This window comes from Castor canadensis, chromosome 15 (assembly GCF_047511655.1).
Source record: "Castor canadensis chromosome 15, mCasCan1.hap1v2, whole genome shotgun sequence".
In the NCBI taxonomy this organism is placed as follows: domain Eukaryota; kingdom Metazoa; phylum Chordata; class Mammalia; order Rodentia; family Castoridae; genus Castor; species Castor canadensis.
This window is the reverse complement of record NC_133400.1, coordinates 73531338-73547048: the sequence shown is the minus strand read 5'-3', so window position 1 is coordinate 73547048 and position 15711 is coordinate 73531338. Positions and strand designations below refer to the sequence as shown.

The 15711-nt window shown below is 36.4% G+C and overlaps 1 long non-coding RNA gene across 1 annotated transcript in view; it reads right to left on the bottom strand.

The window, feature by feature from the left end:
• Positions 1–4577: 4577 nt before the first annotated feature.
• LOC141417510 (uncharacterized) overlaps positions 4578–15711 on the bottom strand; it is a 71785-nt gene continuing 60651 nt past the window's right edge. Inside the window, exons 4-7 of the long non-coding RNA XR_012442141.1 lie at positions 14474–14506; positions 14011–14054; positions 9980–10079; positions 4578–5112 (exon numbers count right to left, since the gene is read on the bottom strand). This is a non-coding gene — a long non-coding RNA (uncharacterized lncRNA). The remainder of the gene's footprint in view (positions 5113–9979; positions 10080–14010; positions 14055–14473; positions 14507–15711) is intronic.

Here is a 15711-nt window from a genome sequence, read left to right as displayed (position 1 = left end):
CCACTAGTCATTATAACTTAATTATCTCAGGTATTTTCTCACACTAATAGAAAGCCGACCCACACATTCTTTCCTTGTTAGTAATGTGAAATCAAATCTACCTTTCTAGAGAGTTGATTAAAAGCAATTATACTAGGCTTAGTATTGTGTCTTATTAAAGGACCAGCTAGTTGGGGAAGTGATTTTCAATTTCCAGCATTTCACAATTTTGATGTAATTATTGGCCAAAGGAACTTAGAGAGTAAAGAAAATATTACAATTATGGAACAAAGGAAGGGCCTAGAATAGGTAAGAATGTACACAGAGTCTCATAATGAAGTGGGCATAGAATCAACACTAGAACCTTGCATATAGATTAGTAGAGATTAGAGGTCTATTCTTGACTTTCCAAGATCTCATTGCTTTATTTTATTGGTAAAGAAACTCAGCCCAGAGACTAAATGACTTCCCCAGAGACATAGACTTAAGTTTCATGGCATCTGGAATACTCACCTCTCCTAGGTTATATATAGTTTCTAGTGGGTCCTATTGATACCCAAAGAAGATTTTTAAAAAACTTTATGATACAATTTACTACTAATTAAACTCAGTACAAGAAATAATCTAAATTGCATGGACCTAGCCTATTTTTGCAACAAATTTTAATGTTGTTTAGTGGCCTCCTTCTACCATTTTCTTTCCACTTAAAATGTATTTCTGTGGACCCCAAGAGGAATTTATAGAAACAAAAGTCCATTGGGGGACCTGCCATTCTAAACAGTTTTCCTATTCTGTGTCCATCTGGTTCACTGACACCAATTAAATCTCCCCAGCTTCCAGCAGCATAGAATCTAGTGAGCGTAGGGGAAGATTCTGATGTCAAGTTTAGTTTTCTGGGATAACTCAATAATCCTGGAAGCTCTCTCCACAGAAAGGTATCCTCCCATCCTCATCCATAATTTCAAAATTCTTAAGCCCTGGGAATTCTATTTAGACAGCAATCTTGTGTTGGGCAACTTGTGTTTACCAGTGGTCAAGTCTCTGGACCTATCCACACTTGCATTCCGTTTCTCATTTGGCTGGGCTGATGGAAGATAGACATCTCTGTGTAGCAGAGTATCTGAGTGACAAAGCCATGGAAGCCAACCCTCACCTCCCAACAAAGGGAGCAGAGAGGCAAGTTGTAGAGGGTGCAGCTTTTCATTTGGCCTCTCTGACTCTCAATTGCCTTTACTGATTTCCTTCCGCCCTCAACTACATAATCCTGCTCTTATTTCCATGGTTGATGTAGTTTAATGTGTTTACCTTTCTTTGCGGTACTCAACTAATGTTTGGGGAAAACACTGGAAAAGTGGGAGTTAAAACCTCTAACTGTTAGTAACTATATAAAAGCCAGTGCATAATTCCATATTCTGGTCTACTTATCAGGTCTTTGTTCTTCCTGTGTTTTTAAATCATCATGAGGTTCTAATTATTAAGTTAGGAATTACACAATGGAAACGGTTACATTATTATTTATATTTTACAGATGGAGATACTGGGGTCCTAAATTCATAGCTGATTACACTGTGTCTTGGAGACAAAGTTGGAGCCACAATCCAGAGCCCGTGGGTGTTGCCCACAAGCAGTTGTGCTACTTATCCATGGATTCTTCCTCTGCCTCATTTCCTTTTCAGGTAAGTCCTGTCTTTCTATTAAACAGAAAATGAGAGCCCATTACAGTGAATGAATTATGAGGTAAAGTCCCATCTATAAAACTTGGCTTCTGTTAATTCCTTTCTGGAGTCCAGTGGAATGAAATGTCTGTGTTGAGCTATGTGGTCTTCCACATGGATTCATTCTGAGAGGCAGCTGTTTTATTATTTTAGCCATTTTTCCTCTGGTCTTATAGATAGTATCATCAACATATGTGTTACTTTTCAGGCCATGAATTATATTCACCTATATGTCTGTCTTGAGTTCAGTCTCTATCTTGAAGCCATCATAATTACAGAATAAGAAAATGCTCAAAGCCCATGAACTTTTGGCAGACAATATGGAGACCTGTGTAGGTATCTGATAACTTTGTGCCTATGGAATGAATAGAATGAACCAAAAATAAAAATCTTTTTTCAGCCTACCCAGTTCTATGATTTTGATAAAAGTCTGGATCCCAAAAAGTAGCAAAATTAATTTGGCAGTTTCATTGAGATCCTTTTGCTTTGCCCAAATCAGTCTATGCAGGTGGCTTTGAGTGTCTGCAATAGTGAGATGACCCAATGAACTTCTTCACCCATTATAGAGGTTATTCTTAGCCTCCACAATTTGATAGGAAGTTATCACATTTTGACATTTGACCTAGAGGAAGATAGCAAAGAGAAAAGGCAGAGTTTGTCATGGTACCATCATTATTTACCTTGGTTTTTGGTTTAGAGAGCTGTATGTATCAACACTTAGCCACATCAGAGAGCAAATTAGAGTAGGAGTAGAAGGGTTTTGGATGATATGGTTGGAGAATTCCCAGAAGGAAACCATTAAAGTGAACTTTGCCATGTCAGAACCAGGGCTTTATGGCTTGCTTCCATGTTTGTACCATCTCTGGGTCTACAGGTCCAATGAATAATGGCAAGCCAGGCTTGCAACATAGCATCTGAATGCAAGGAACCAAAGAGACTGTTTTTCCCTTCATTCTGTAAAGCAACTGTATTGGTGGAACCTCACCAGATGGGGGCAGGCACATGAATGCTAGATTTTGTACAGCTAGAGGGCTGAGCGGTAGGTCCTGTTTACTCTCTGCCAGAAGTCGACAGGCCTCAAAAAGAGAGTTCAAGTGTCTTCTTTGCTCCTGGTGATTTACTCTGATTTTCCTTTGTAGACATATGGATTCTATTTTCTACTGTCTCTATAAATACTGTTGTCACTGTCTCTGCCAAACCAGCTACCTTTCTCACCCCAGGGAGAAGCCAGAGATCAGACATTCCTGCTCTGCCTTCCCACTAGACACCGCCGCAAGGAAAGGGGGCAGTGTTGGCAGTCAAAATGATGTGTGTATTTGAATCTTTAAAGAACAGGCAATGCTTAGAGTCAGGGGGCCACCATAAATAACCTGTGTGCCTCTCTCTTTGTGTGGTTGGGACTGGAATGCCTTTCTCTTTAGAGTTGTACAGCAGCAAGAGATCAAAGAGTCAACCGTTTATGGATGCATAGTTCATTACAAAGTCACCGAGCTCAGTGGGAGGACTTTGGCAAAAGCACCAATAATTCTCTCCCGTGACTGTTTTCTTGCATGGTTAAGGTTGGAGGACACTCAAAGAACTTACAACTACTTTAAATAACTTTTTGGAGAAAAAAAAATAAAGATGAAAATTCATTTTCAAAGGAGAGTTAAAACTTAACTGGCATCTTTTTTAGGGTCTGGAATGTAGGAAGAGGGAGAGGAAGTAACGAAATTGACCCACTACCACGTGGAATGTGGTTCAAGAAGAATAATAGGAGGTGAAACAGGATCCTGTGTAATTCACTTACCCTTGGGTAAGCATTATAGAGAGCCTTTGATAAGCAGAGCAGAACATATACAGGGATTTTTTTTTAAAGCCCAAACTAGATAATGTATTTGAAAAACAAGCTTTGAACTACTTTGCTAGAGTTTAAAGAATAAATGTGTTTCAAATTATAGCATCGGTGATGTTACAATTCCAGGACTGTAGATAATCACAGTGCTGCAAAATAATAACTACTATTTATTCAGTGTCTGCTGTGTGCCTCATGCTGTGCAGTGCATGTGATATCTTTTAATCCTCACAACAGTGCACATGGACAGCATGTCGTTCCCCCTACTTTACACACAGGACAGCAGGACTCCTCAGAGTTGAAGTGCTTTGCTCAAGGTCACACAGTCAGTAGTGGTAAGCACGGGATTTGAACTGAACTCTGGAATGAAGCAGACATGACTACCACTTATCCTGTAATTACTGATGTTGCTGACCCCTGCTCCTTTTCCTGGCTTCTGTTGTAGAAGTGGCTGGGGCTTTTTGACTTTCTGAGCCTGGGAATTTTGCTATGTAAGACAGACCTCAATCTATGACTGCAGGTGTTGGATTTGGTCTCCAAATCCAAGTTCCCTGCCTTCCCATTGTACTTGTCCACATGTCAAACTCTGGCCTGTAGAACCCATGCAGACCACAGGTGGGTTCTCCATCAGGACATTTTGCTAAACTGCATGATGAAGAAAGAGGATGAGGAAATACTTCATCAGGCCTATTGTCCTTTTTGGAGATAATAAAGGACTCTTGCTAGACATCTTGTTGAATTTGTATGTAATGTGCACTTCCATTGAGAAAAATCTCAAGACGCTGAACATGTATGCCTATGTGGATGCCTGTCCTGTGGTTATTCACAGGCAGTCAGATTTAATCACTGACAGGCTGTATAACATACTGCGTAAGTGAAGCCTTTGATCTGGTGTTTTCCTCATAATGTTAGACACCAAGTCCTATTAAAAAGAACACCTGTCACATGCCTGCCAGTGATAGTTGAAGACACATTTCCTTGAATGTATTATTTTAACAGGAATCACATTTAACAGGAATTTATTTAATTTATTTAACAGGAATCCCACTCTTTAGAGTACTTTAGTTTTAATAAAAGCTGAACTGTGTGAACCCTTTTTAAAGTAGCAAACAGTATAGTGCATAGAACTCAATGATTAGTCAATAAAGTCTCTGTGGCTGTATCACTCCTGGGAGCTTTTGTCCTTGTCACAGATAAAACCTGAGTCACGGGGCTACCACGGGATCAAATGGTTAAGATGACTGGAAAACTACAGCTCTCTACAAATGTCTTCTTTCCATTCTTTGTAGAGAATTACCCTTTGCTCGACTCCTCTCTTCATGTTTCTTTTAAAAAAAGTTTTAAAGGTCAGAAGTAGAAATGAAGAACCATTCAATTCTCTTTTTTACCGATTTAATAGCAATTGAGAACATCATCTGAAATCCTCAGGATCTTCCCTCCTCCAAGTCTTCTTGAAACATTTCACACGTGCAGTGTAAGAAATTGTGAGTCAGCCTCCTCCAATCCTGACTTTAAGATTTGCAGAAATCGTCTGCCAGGCAGCACATATGTTCCCAGTTCCACAAGAGGAAGAAAACACATTTGCTGAAAAGCAATGGAAACTTTAAAAACCAGTTGAGTTGTAATAAAGACATTTTGCATTTCACTAACTTCTTTTCCTCTCTGATATCTGGAGAATTTTCTGTCCCAGGTTCCATTGTACAAGGTATCTGTCACCCTGAATGCTCCCTCCCTGGGACTGGGGCTCCAGCTGGTCATGAGAAAGGCATAGGAAATGCAGAATGACCAAGACATAGAATTATGATAAAGAAATGATAGATAAACAGCAATCATTTTTGAAAACAAAGTTATAAGTCCACTTCCTTCTTAAGATTTTGTCATTTCTTATGCAATTGGTAATTAATTCTAGTCATTAGCTGGGGAGACATGGTCTTCAGTAGGTTAAGCCACTTGATCAAGGCATAGAGCTAGTGAGCAGGGTAGAGATAAATATAAATATGAAAAATCTATATTGTAGCATTACACGTATATGTATAGCATGATTTATGGGACCTCTGGAATGACAGAAAGGTATTTTTACTTGGAAAATTGTCTTCAAAAAATTATAGAAAGAGTCCCTTCATGTCCTAAAAAGGGCAGGTGGCAGGCTAGTACCCTTGTCTCCATGTTAACATTGTAGAAAGCAGATTCAAGTAAGTATGGGTTTCTTGTGAAGTAAAAGAAACCAATTCCAGGCCAAATGAAACTCAACTTAGTGCTATACTTGAGAAATGTTAAACTCATTTCATGATGATTTGCCCTTCCTCACCTCACACTGAAACCATTCTGTTCTTCAGTAATTGGTATTTGGTTGTTCTTGTGGATTGTTGATCTGGGAGGTTTTTTTTTTGTTTTTTGTTAAATTGAGTAAGTAAAACTCAACGTGATGGAATAGTCATGGCAGTCTAAGCCATGAACAAAGGGTTTCCTAAACCAGTGTTTCTCCAGTAACATCTGTGAGATGTTTCATGTGGGTTTTCATTCCTTAACTATCCAATGGCATGATTCCACATTCAGAAGGAATTGACGGTGACATTTCATTAAACCAAGGGGAAAAAAAAAAAAGAAGTATTTCTACATTTAACAGAACCCAAAGGCAACTTGAAAAACACTTTGAAAACTGATTTCCATTTCACAATCTAAAACAGACCTAAGGTAGATCTGCAGACAGGTGGTGCCAGTCGCAGCTCGGCTGTGAGTCGCTGTGAAATGGATTATGCTGACTTTCTGAAAATATTTCAGGATTTATCATCATGGAGGACTCTGAAGCAGTGTTTTTAAACTCCCATGGAAATGGGTCACTCTATAAATCCTGAAGAGAAAATCTAGCCAGGTAGACCTAAGATCTTGGCTCCATGTCAAACAATTTGAAACCCAGGTCATTCCTCTCAAAGCTGCCTGACACAGACATCTCTAATCCTGTCCACATGAACCACAGCCCCTGACCCTGTGGCTTCCTTGGTCCCACTAAACCTTAGCCAAGAAGCAAAGGTTCAGTGAACACCATTGCATAAAACTATTTGGAGAATAAAGAGAAGGCAACAAGGAAAGAAATGTCTCAGTCATAGAATACCAGGGTATTTGATGGTAAGATAGAAGTGTCTTCCTTCTGGGTTAGTAGGTAAAATTCTCCCTTTTGCTTTTGAATGAGAAATTTCTCCTAAACAATACTGAGCTGTGTTTAGTTGCAGCCCTGGAGACTACTGGTTAAAGAAAAGTCAGAATTTCCAGGGAAAGCTGGGATAGAATACCTATTATGGTAAACTGTAATTTAGAAGCACAGTGCAGAGACAAGAGAAGTCAAGGTTTAAAACAGCTTTTAAACTTTATTTGCATAAAGTTGTTACATACCTTTAAAAAAAAAAAGAGGTTTTTTTTGGTCATTGGTTGCATCCTAACCTATAATGCTTTTATGATTTAAATTTAGTCAATCCTCATTATTTGTGGTTTTCTGACTTGCAAATTCACATTCTCACTAAAACTTATTTGTAATCTCAAAATCAGTACTAATGATGCTTTTGTAGTCATTCATATACAAGCACAGTGGCAATAAATTTGAATTATCCAAAGTGCACTGTAAACAAGTGTTCTTTTCATGATCTATTTAGTGCCATGTTTTTTAAATCTTTTCCATGTTTGTTGGTGATCTCACAGTTTAAAATGGTTCCCAAGATTAGTGCTGAAGTTCTGTGTAAGGTACCTACATGAAAGTTACCTGTGTTGTGCCTTATGAAGAAAAAATATACATACTACAGAAGCTTTGTTTAGGAACAAATCATAGTGCTGTGAGGTCAATGTTAATGAGTCAACAATATATGTTGAATAAAGTACTTTTAAATATTAATCCACATAAAACAAGGTTATGGACTGAATATTAGACAAAAACCTCACCAGGAGCTTGTAGGAACTGAACCTGTACTTCCCCTAGGAGCAATGGTTCAGTATTCACTAATTCAGGGTTTACAGTGATGCTACAGAGGATAGCCACTGTGGCTAATGAGAATGTACTTGACTAAATGCTTCATGTATATATTGTCTCTTCTGTCGTATATTGTCTCCATTTATCCTGTCAATGTGACTCAGAAACAACCTGCTATGTTCAGGACCAGGTTTTCAGATAACCTAGGTATTAGGGAGACTGGATGAAAAATCACATGAATTTTATACTTAAGACTGAGGAAGGGAATCTGGTGCTCGAATGCTGAGAGAGAAAGGAAACTTGGCCATGGGGAGGGCTGCCATATGGAAAGGGAGGTGGAGATGTGTGAAGAAGCTGAGGATGGGAAACCGGAAGTAGAGGAAAATGGGTGTGTTCACACTGACTCCAAGAGTCCATACTCAAGACAATCTTGGGATATATTTCAGTCTGAGAATAGTCGCCATTACTCCTCTGACTGAAAATTAACAAGTGCAAAATGTAATCTGTTATACTTTCTTGAGAGTCAGTGGGTAAAATACCAACACATTTCATAGAGCTTAATGACATTGTTTTATGTAGATTAATTATGTTTATCTGTTATCCTGTTTTTCTTGCTCATGTAAGGTCATGACTGTGTTTCATGGTTACCCTGAGCAGACTGTTTTGACTTTCAGTAAATAATATCTATATAAATCTTTCTCTTAAATCAGGAGCACTTAGATGAGCTTAAGTCAACGGAATTTAATAACCTGCTTAACATGCTGTGGCCAGAGATTTTTTTTTTTACTAGCCAATGTAGAAAAACTATGAGTTCTCATATTCATGCATAAGGCAATTTGTTTTATAGTCACAAAATAGCATTTGTAGTTTGAAATAAACAAATCGTTGCTTTAAATAGTGTAGGAGAAAGTATATTACTTCAGAAATAATTGCTTGTTTACATGCACTTGCTTGTAGGAAAGAATAGACTGAAATGAGAGCTCCTCTATCATTAGTCTATTATGTGAGGAAATGAGAAAATGTATACAGGGACCCAAAGCAGTAGAAAGAATTTCCCATAATGCTGTATGGACATGATAAATTGTACCATTTTGTCACTTAATGGTATATTAGATCAATACAGCATCTAACTCATGAGCTTCTGTTAGAAATCTCAAATCTGATGGAAAAGTATTTTTTAGTATCTCAGGAAAGATTCTCAAAGCTTTAGAAAAAAATAAGTGTTTGTGAAATATGGCCAAATTATATCTTCACACATGAAAAATGTACTGTATTTTCCTAGGAGTTTGAAAGTCATTTTGCAAAATAAGAGTTTCTAAAAGCAGTGCTAAAGCCACATTGAATTGCTGTTGAGAGTAATATTCATACCATCTCATGTGGGGTTTTTTGAGCATTAAACAAAATAAAACTTGAAAGATTCATAAAAACAAAAATTAATACAATTTCATCATAAGAATACAATATTATAATGATATTGCTGTTAAGGTGAATGTTGACCCTAAAATATTCAGAATTGTCCTGAACCAAGTACCTTTACAAAATAATTATCATTGATACAACTGTGCCTTTCTTAAAAATGCTTAGAACCAGCAAAAGAAAAGATAGAAAACAGTGAGGCAAAAGGAAATTTTTAGAACTTAAAGCACACTTTCCTGAATCCTCCAAGATATTTCTTTTAAGACTGGACAATGAATGACTTTGCTGGGTCAACATTCGTATCTGCTTTGTTAATCAGTAATGAAAACAAACAGTCACAATATGAAACCTCAAAGTATCAGTAACTTAATACAATAAGTATTTATTTATTGCTGATGTAAAAGCTGCATAAGAGTCAGGTGTTCTTTGGGGGTTCTCCTTTAAATATTTTCTTCCATTCTGTGGGCTTCATGGTCTCAGTGTAAGAGAGTTTCTTTGATAGGTAGGGAGGGTTATGGCCAGGCCTAGAAGTATCAACACAACGTCCAATCCTATTTTTTAGACTAGGACCTAATCCAAAAACCACAATATATTTTAAGGTGTGCTGGAAATGTCTTCCTGTGTGGATGGGGGGAAAAAATACACTCTCTTGACTCTTAAAGATCAAGGTTTAAGCTTCCCATAATGCTCCATTTATTTCTTAGCATGCATTAAATGGGGTTAACAATTATGATTTTTAAAAAGGCAACATTTGTAGATCTCAGCATGCACTGTTGTGTTAGGTCTTCGATGGTGCCAAAGTTCCAAATCTTCCATTAGGCTCTCCTGATTGTTTTACCACACGCTATCACGCGCCTTTCATCTGTGTCGTTGTAGGGACATTTAGCAAATATTTCTCTGCTTTCTTTCTATATTTTGTGTGAATTCATATTAGATTCTAGGCTGCTTATGTGTAGTAGTATAGCATAATATGGAGTCGTATCACGCACTGTTAGATCATGAAGTACTTGAGAACGTGGATCCTGCAGTTAGACTGCAATGCTTTAATTCCTGGACCCTTACTTACTAGCTACCTACCTTATCTCTACCCAGTGAAACCTCTTTCTTCTCCCATTTCCTCTCTTCAAAATCAGCATAGTGGCTGAAGTAGCCTCCTGCATTCATTGTGAGGACAGCACTGATAAAATGTAAGACAATGAGAATAGTTAGCATTTAAACACACACAAGGAGCCCTCAGGAGGTGGTCAGTTTAATTATTAACACAATCAAGAATTACGACTTTTCTCGAATCCTGAGTTTCAACTAGATATGGGTCACAATCACTGTTTACTAAAGAAACAGTCTACGAAGTAGAAAACAATCTACTTCAATATTAAGGAGATTATAAAGAATTCTTTCCCAACATAATTTCCTTCAGTTCCACGTGGATTCCCCACATTACCGTCTATTCCTCTTATCCTTAAATACAAATCAATGTTAAAACGAAAATACATCAGGAAAGGTTTTATATATATATATATATATATTACCAATATATATATTGGCTTACATTAACATTATCCTTTCCATTTAAATAACACAATGCAGTTTATTGCATACATATGACGTACACAAAAGCAGGTAAAATTAAAACCCTGTAATCCTAGCTGCTCAGGAGGCAGAGATCAGGAGGATCCCAGTTCAAAGCCAGCCCAGGAAGATAGTTTGTGAGATGCTATCTCAAAAAATCCCATCACAAAAAAGGGCTGGTGGAGTGACTCAAGGTGTAGGCCCTGAGTTCAAGCCCCAGTACCACACAACACACACAGACACAAAGAGTAGGAACAAAGCCCAGTGGAAGGCATGATTTAAGACATGGATAAAAGGCAAAAGTGAGAACAATATTAGAAGCAAATGCACATCTATTTGAGAGTTCTGGAGAAAATGACTTGCTCATTCTTTACTCAAGCACAAACAGGAAAAAGAAAAGGCCAGCCTTCAAAAGGCCAAGCCACAACCCTTCGTATCACCCCAAAAGGTGGGTTCAATTGGATTCAAGTTTATAATGTCCCAGGCAATTGACAGAAGAAATGGAAACCTCTTCCAGAAGAATGCATTTTAAACGTAAACCTCACATTTAAAAAAAAAAAGTTTCCAAGAAAAATGAGCTCACAAACAAACAAAAATCATCAAACACATGAAAGGAAAACATAACTAATAAAAGCCATGACAGGGCTGGTGGAGTAGCTCAAGCAGTAAGAACACCTGCCTAGGAAGGGTAAGGCCCTGAGTTCAACTCCCAGTACCAAAAAAACAAACAAACAAATAAAAGCCATGACAAAGCAAAGGAAAGAATGTCAGACATTGGAATTATTAGATCTGGAATATAGGTTTCATATCTTTAACACGCTCAAAGAACAAAAGCATATAGCAAGTATCATTAAGTTATATCACATTAAAAAGTAAAATATAAAAAAATTAAATTTCTAGAAATAAATACAATCATTAAATTAGAAAATTGTATTAAACATCAGATTAGACTCAGCTGAAGACAGAATTTGTGAACTGGTAGATAGAGTAATAGTCATGAATTTAAAATGCTACTTAGACAAAAAGAAAGCAGAATGAAAGAAGTGTCAAAAGGTAAGAAAATCTGCTGGGGAAGATAGAATAACTTCAAACTGGAAGTTTAGGTTGCTGGCAGGCAAAATATTTTTGTGAAAGATCACCTGGCAAGTGCTTTTGGTTTATTGGGCCATAGTCTCCCCTCAAAATTCTCATCTCCATTATTGTAATGTTTTAAAAGAACCATAGATAGTAATATAAACCAATGAGCCTGGCTGTGTTCCAGTAAGACTTATTTGCAAAAAAGTAGCAGAAAATATTTGGTTCATAGACTATAGTCTGTTAATTCCTAGCTTAGGAAATAATAGAAAACCAGTGAAGAATAAAATATGAGAAGATAGTGGATTTTACCTTAATCAAGATAGCTGATAAATAAGTAAAACAATTATCTCAAAAGCAAAGAGAAAAGGTATAATAATGTCTGAGAATTTTCCAGAAATAAGAAAACACAACTCTTCTCAGATTTCAGAAGGCTATATATATATATATATAAAAGCAAGATTAAAATTAAAATGAACTCAAGATAAATTACTCTGAAACTGCAGAAAAGGAATGAAAAGAGATCTTAAAAGTAGTCATAAAATCAGTAAATTCTTTCCTTAGGAAACGCATAGAAACTGGATAAAATCATAAAAACATTACAGCATCAGGATCCTTGAAATTGAATAATAATTATGAAGCATTTATTCATGGGGAAATGCTAGAACTTTGCATAAACCAATGGGAATCTATGACCTTCATTCCTGTGATTAGTCCCCTTATTCACCACCAGCAGCATCTTGGTTGTTGCTGTAGTTTTGTAAAGGTGGAGTTGGTGATTAAACAAGCAGCTTAACTGTCAGAAGCGAATAACTTGATGTGAACGAAAGATGAAAACCTGTGCTAAGGACCATTGTCAAAAGAAGTAACAAACTTTATAGGAAATGCATGGGAAAACCTGTTGTTCTGCAACGTGAGGTTGTAGTTCTGTTTGGGTGAATATTGGATAAATAAGAAGTTTTACAAGGAGTTCCTGAAGAGGAGTTATAGAAGAGCTAGGTAACTGACATATATCTGGAGATTACAGAGAAGGCCAAAGACAGACCCCAGGAAAGAAAAAATCAAAACAGAGATGAGAATACCAAAGCTATTCCATGCTTCCCTACTAACACATGGAAAGCTTGAGATATTTCAGTACAATCTGTGCCTAATCATTAGTTGACCCCTGAGTAATTCAGACAGAGGTAAACCCATAGGAAGCCAGGTTGAAAATATAAAAATAAGAATACACAAACCAAACAGAGATATCAGTAACTACACAAAGCAGGAGAGATTCTGCAGATTAATTCTTAGCAAAATTTTCTTAAAAGGGGTGTGAGGAACAGAATTGCAGCATTTTCTTATCTAAGATGTCAGTTTTCATCAACATACTACAAGGCATATAAAAAAAAAGCAAGAAAATGTACTCTGTCACCTATTTTCAAGAGAAAACAGTGGTCGATACAAACTGACTTACAGATGGGGCCTGATGCTTAATTTAGCAACAACTTTGACACTGCTATTGCAGTCATATTCAAAAAAGTCAAGGAAATAGTGTACAACGAGTTAAAGGGATATGTAACGATACTGACACAACAAAGAAGAATTGTCAATACAGAAATAGAAACTATTTTTTTAAAACTCAATTATTTATATAATAATACCAAAGAAGCAACAACAACGAAAGTTATTGGAACTAATATGCAATTATAGCAAAGTTACAGGGTACAAAATCAGTCCTTTTCCTATATAACAGTGATAATAAACTGATTTTCATCACTAAAAATATACAATTCATCTTGGCACCAAAAATGCAATATTTTAAGTAATTTCACTTGAGTAAAAACCTAGGAATGGAATTACTGAATTATAAAGTAACTGTACATCAAATTTTCTAAGAAACTCCTAAAGTGTTTTCCAAGGTTTTGGTATCATTTTGCATTTCTACCAGCAAAACATGAGAATTCCATCTGATTCATATTCTCACTAACACTGGTTATTGTCAGTATTTTTAATTTTAGCTATTCTAATGGGATTTTAACTTGTATTTCCTCAATGAGCAATGATGTTCAGCATCTTCTCAAGTGTTCATTTGCAATTTGCAAGTCTTCTTTAATGAATGGGTGACCAAATATTTTACCACCTTCAACCAGTTTTGCCCATAATTTGTCTGTAAGAATTCTTTACATATTATAAGTGAAAGTCCATCATGTTTTGGAAATATGCTTCAGTCTATGTCTTACTTATGCATTTTCACAAATATGACTTTTGAAAAGCACAAGGCTTTAATTTTAATCAAATTTCATTAGAAAGAAAATGTTTTAAAACTTGTTTGTAAGAACAAAGGACTAAAAATACCCAAGACACTCCTAACTAGGACTTATTGCTCAAGAAGATACCATGATTTGAGTATGATTTGCATAGTGTCTAGTACTACAATCTCTGTGAATAGATTGTGTGAAGTCTAATATTGTTTAGCTACTTACAGTCTCTGAGCTCAGATTCCTCATCCATACAGTGACAGTGACCACTACACATGGTAAACAAAGAAATAAATGAGTTAACATGTGAACAGTTCTTGGAACAATGACTGAAAGAAAATAAATTTTAGCATGAATTAGCTATTTTTGTTATTATTTACCTCTAGCTACAACACAGTGATAGAGAAATGGATAAATAAAACATATTAGAAAACTCAGAAAGGATTTGCATAAAATGGAAAGTAATATATGACAAAGCTAACATCTCTGATCTGTGGAAAGAATGTGTTCATGGTGTGGTATGTTGGTGATCCATGTAAAAAAAAATCAGTATGAACCCTTTCCTCACACTAAAAATGAACCAATTGTTCACCAACCATGGAATGTAATCTGTTCATTCACTGTAATATAGTCATGGCATGGATAACCATGCAAAAAGGGAATGAATTACCCTATGTCAGATACATACCATAGATGAGCCTCAGATGACATCATGCTGAACCTAAAAGCAAGTCACAGAAAAATAAATATATATGCCAGTCACTGTGGCTCACACCTGTAATCCTAGCTACTTGAGAGGTTGCAGATCGGGAGAATTGCCAGTTTAAGACCAACCTGGGCCAATAGTACATGAGACCCCCATCTCCAGAGCAAAAAGGACTGGAGGTGTGACAAGCGGTAGAGTTTCTGCTTTGCAAGTAGAAAGCCCTGAGTTCAAACCCCATTCCTACAAAGAAAATAATATAACTTGCTGTCATTTGATGAAATTTAAATTTTTTAACATGTAAAACTAAAGCACACACACACATGCATACATTCATAAAACCATAAAGAAAAATAAAAGAATCATTAAAACTGTCTAGATTTACTGACGGATCAAGGTTCAGGGAACATCTGATTAATTGGTTGCACTTAGAGGATTTCAAAGACTTCAAAAAGTAGTGTATGACTTCTAAAGCTATGCTTGTATTGTTGTATATTTCCATTTTATTATATATCCTTTTTAGGTTTGCTCTCTTTCAGAGTTTTTAAGAAGTATCTGAGGAGTACCGAAAAGTCTGAATGATTATTATTTGTGGTATATCAATAGTGTTCAGGTTCCATAGTAAGTCTTACATTTGATATTTTAAATGTTAATACTATGCAATAAAATCCTTGCTTTCACCTAAAAAATATTCTGTATAAATATCCCATGGAGATCCTTTCCAGAAAGCAGGCTTCCAGTGGGTAGAAATTAGGGGTCTCTTGAAGACATAAAATAGATGTCCAGGAAGCAGGAAGAAGTAAAAAGAGATCTGAGGACTGTGAAATGGCATTAAAATATAATGGCAAATAAATTTATATTTTGAAGTTTTCCTAGTTGACTATAGTGAATATCTATAAGTTTTTAAAGGAGAAAAGAATGCAATCGTTTGAATCAGATTACCTTAAATAGTATCGGAGGTATCTCAAACTGAGGCCATAAGAGCTACTACATCTGATGGAGTAAATTAGAAATGTCTAGAAGGTAGAATACCAAACCTGTGTAAGATATATACAATTCTGTTTTCCTACATAAGCTATCTGCATTCCCTTGTTTGGGATCATGAGTCTGCAGAAATATGAAGGTTGTAGACTGTTCTCACACATCATGGCATGAAATCTTTCTTCCATCTCTAGGGTATATTCAGGGACTGGTATGACCTTTTTCTTTGTAAATACAAGTGC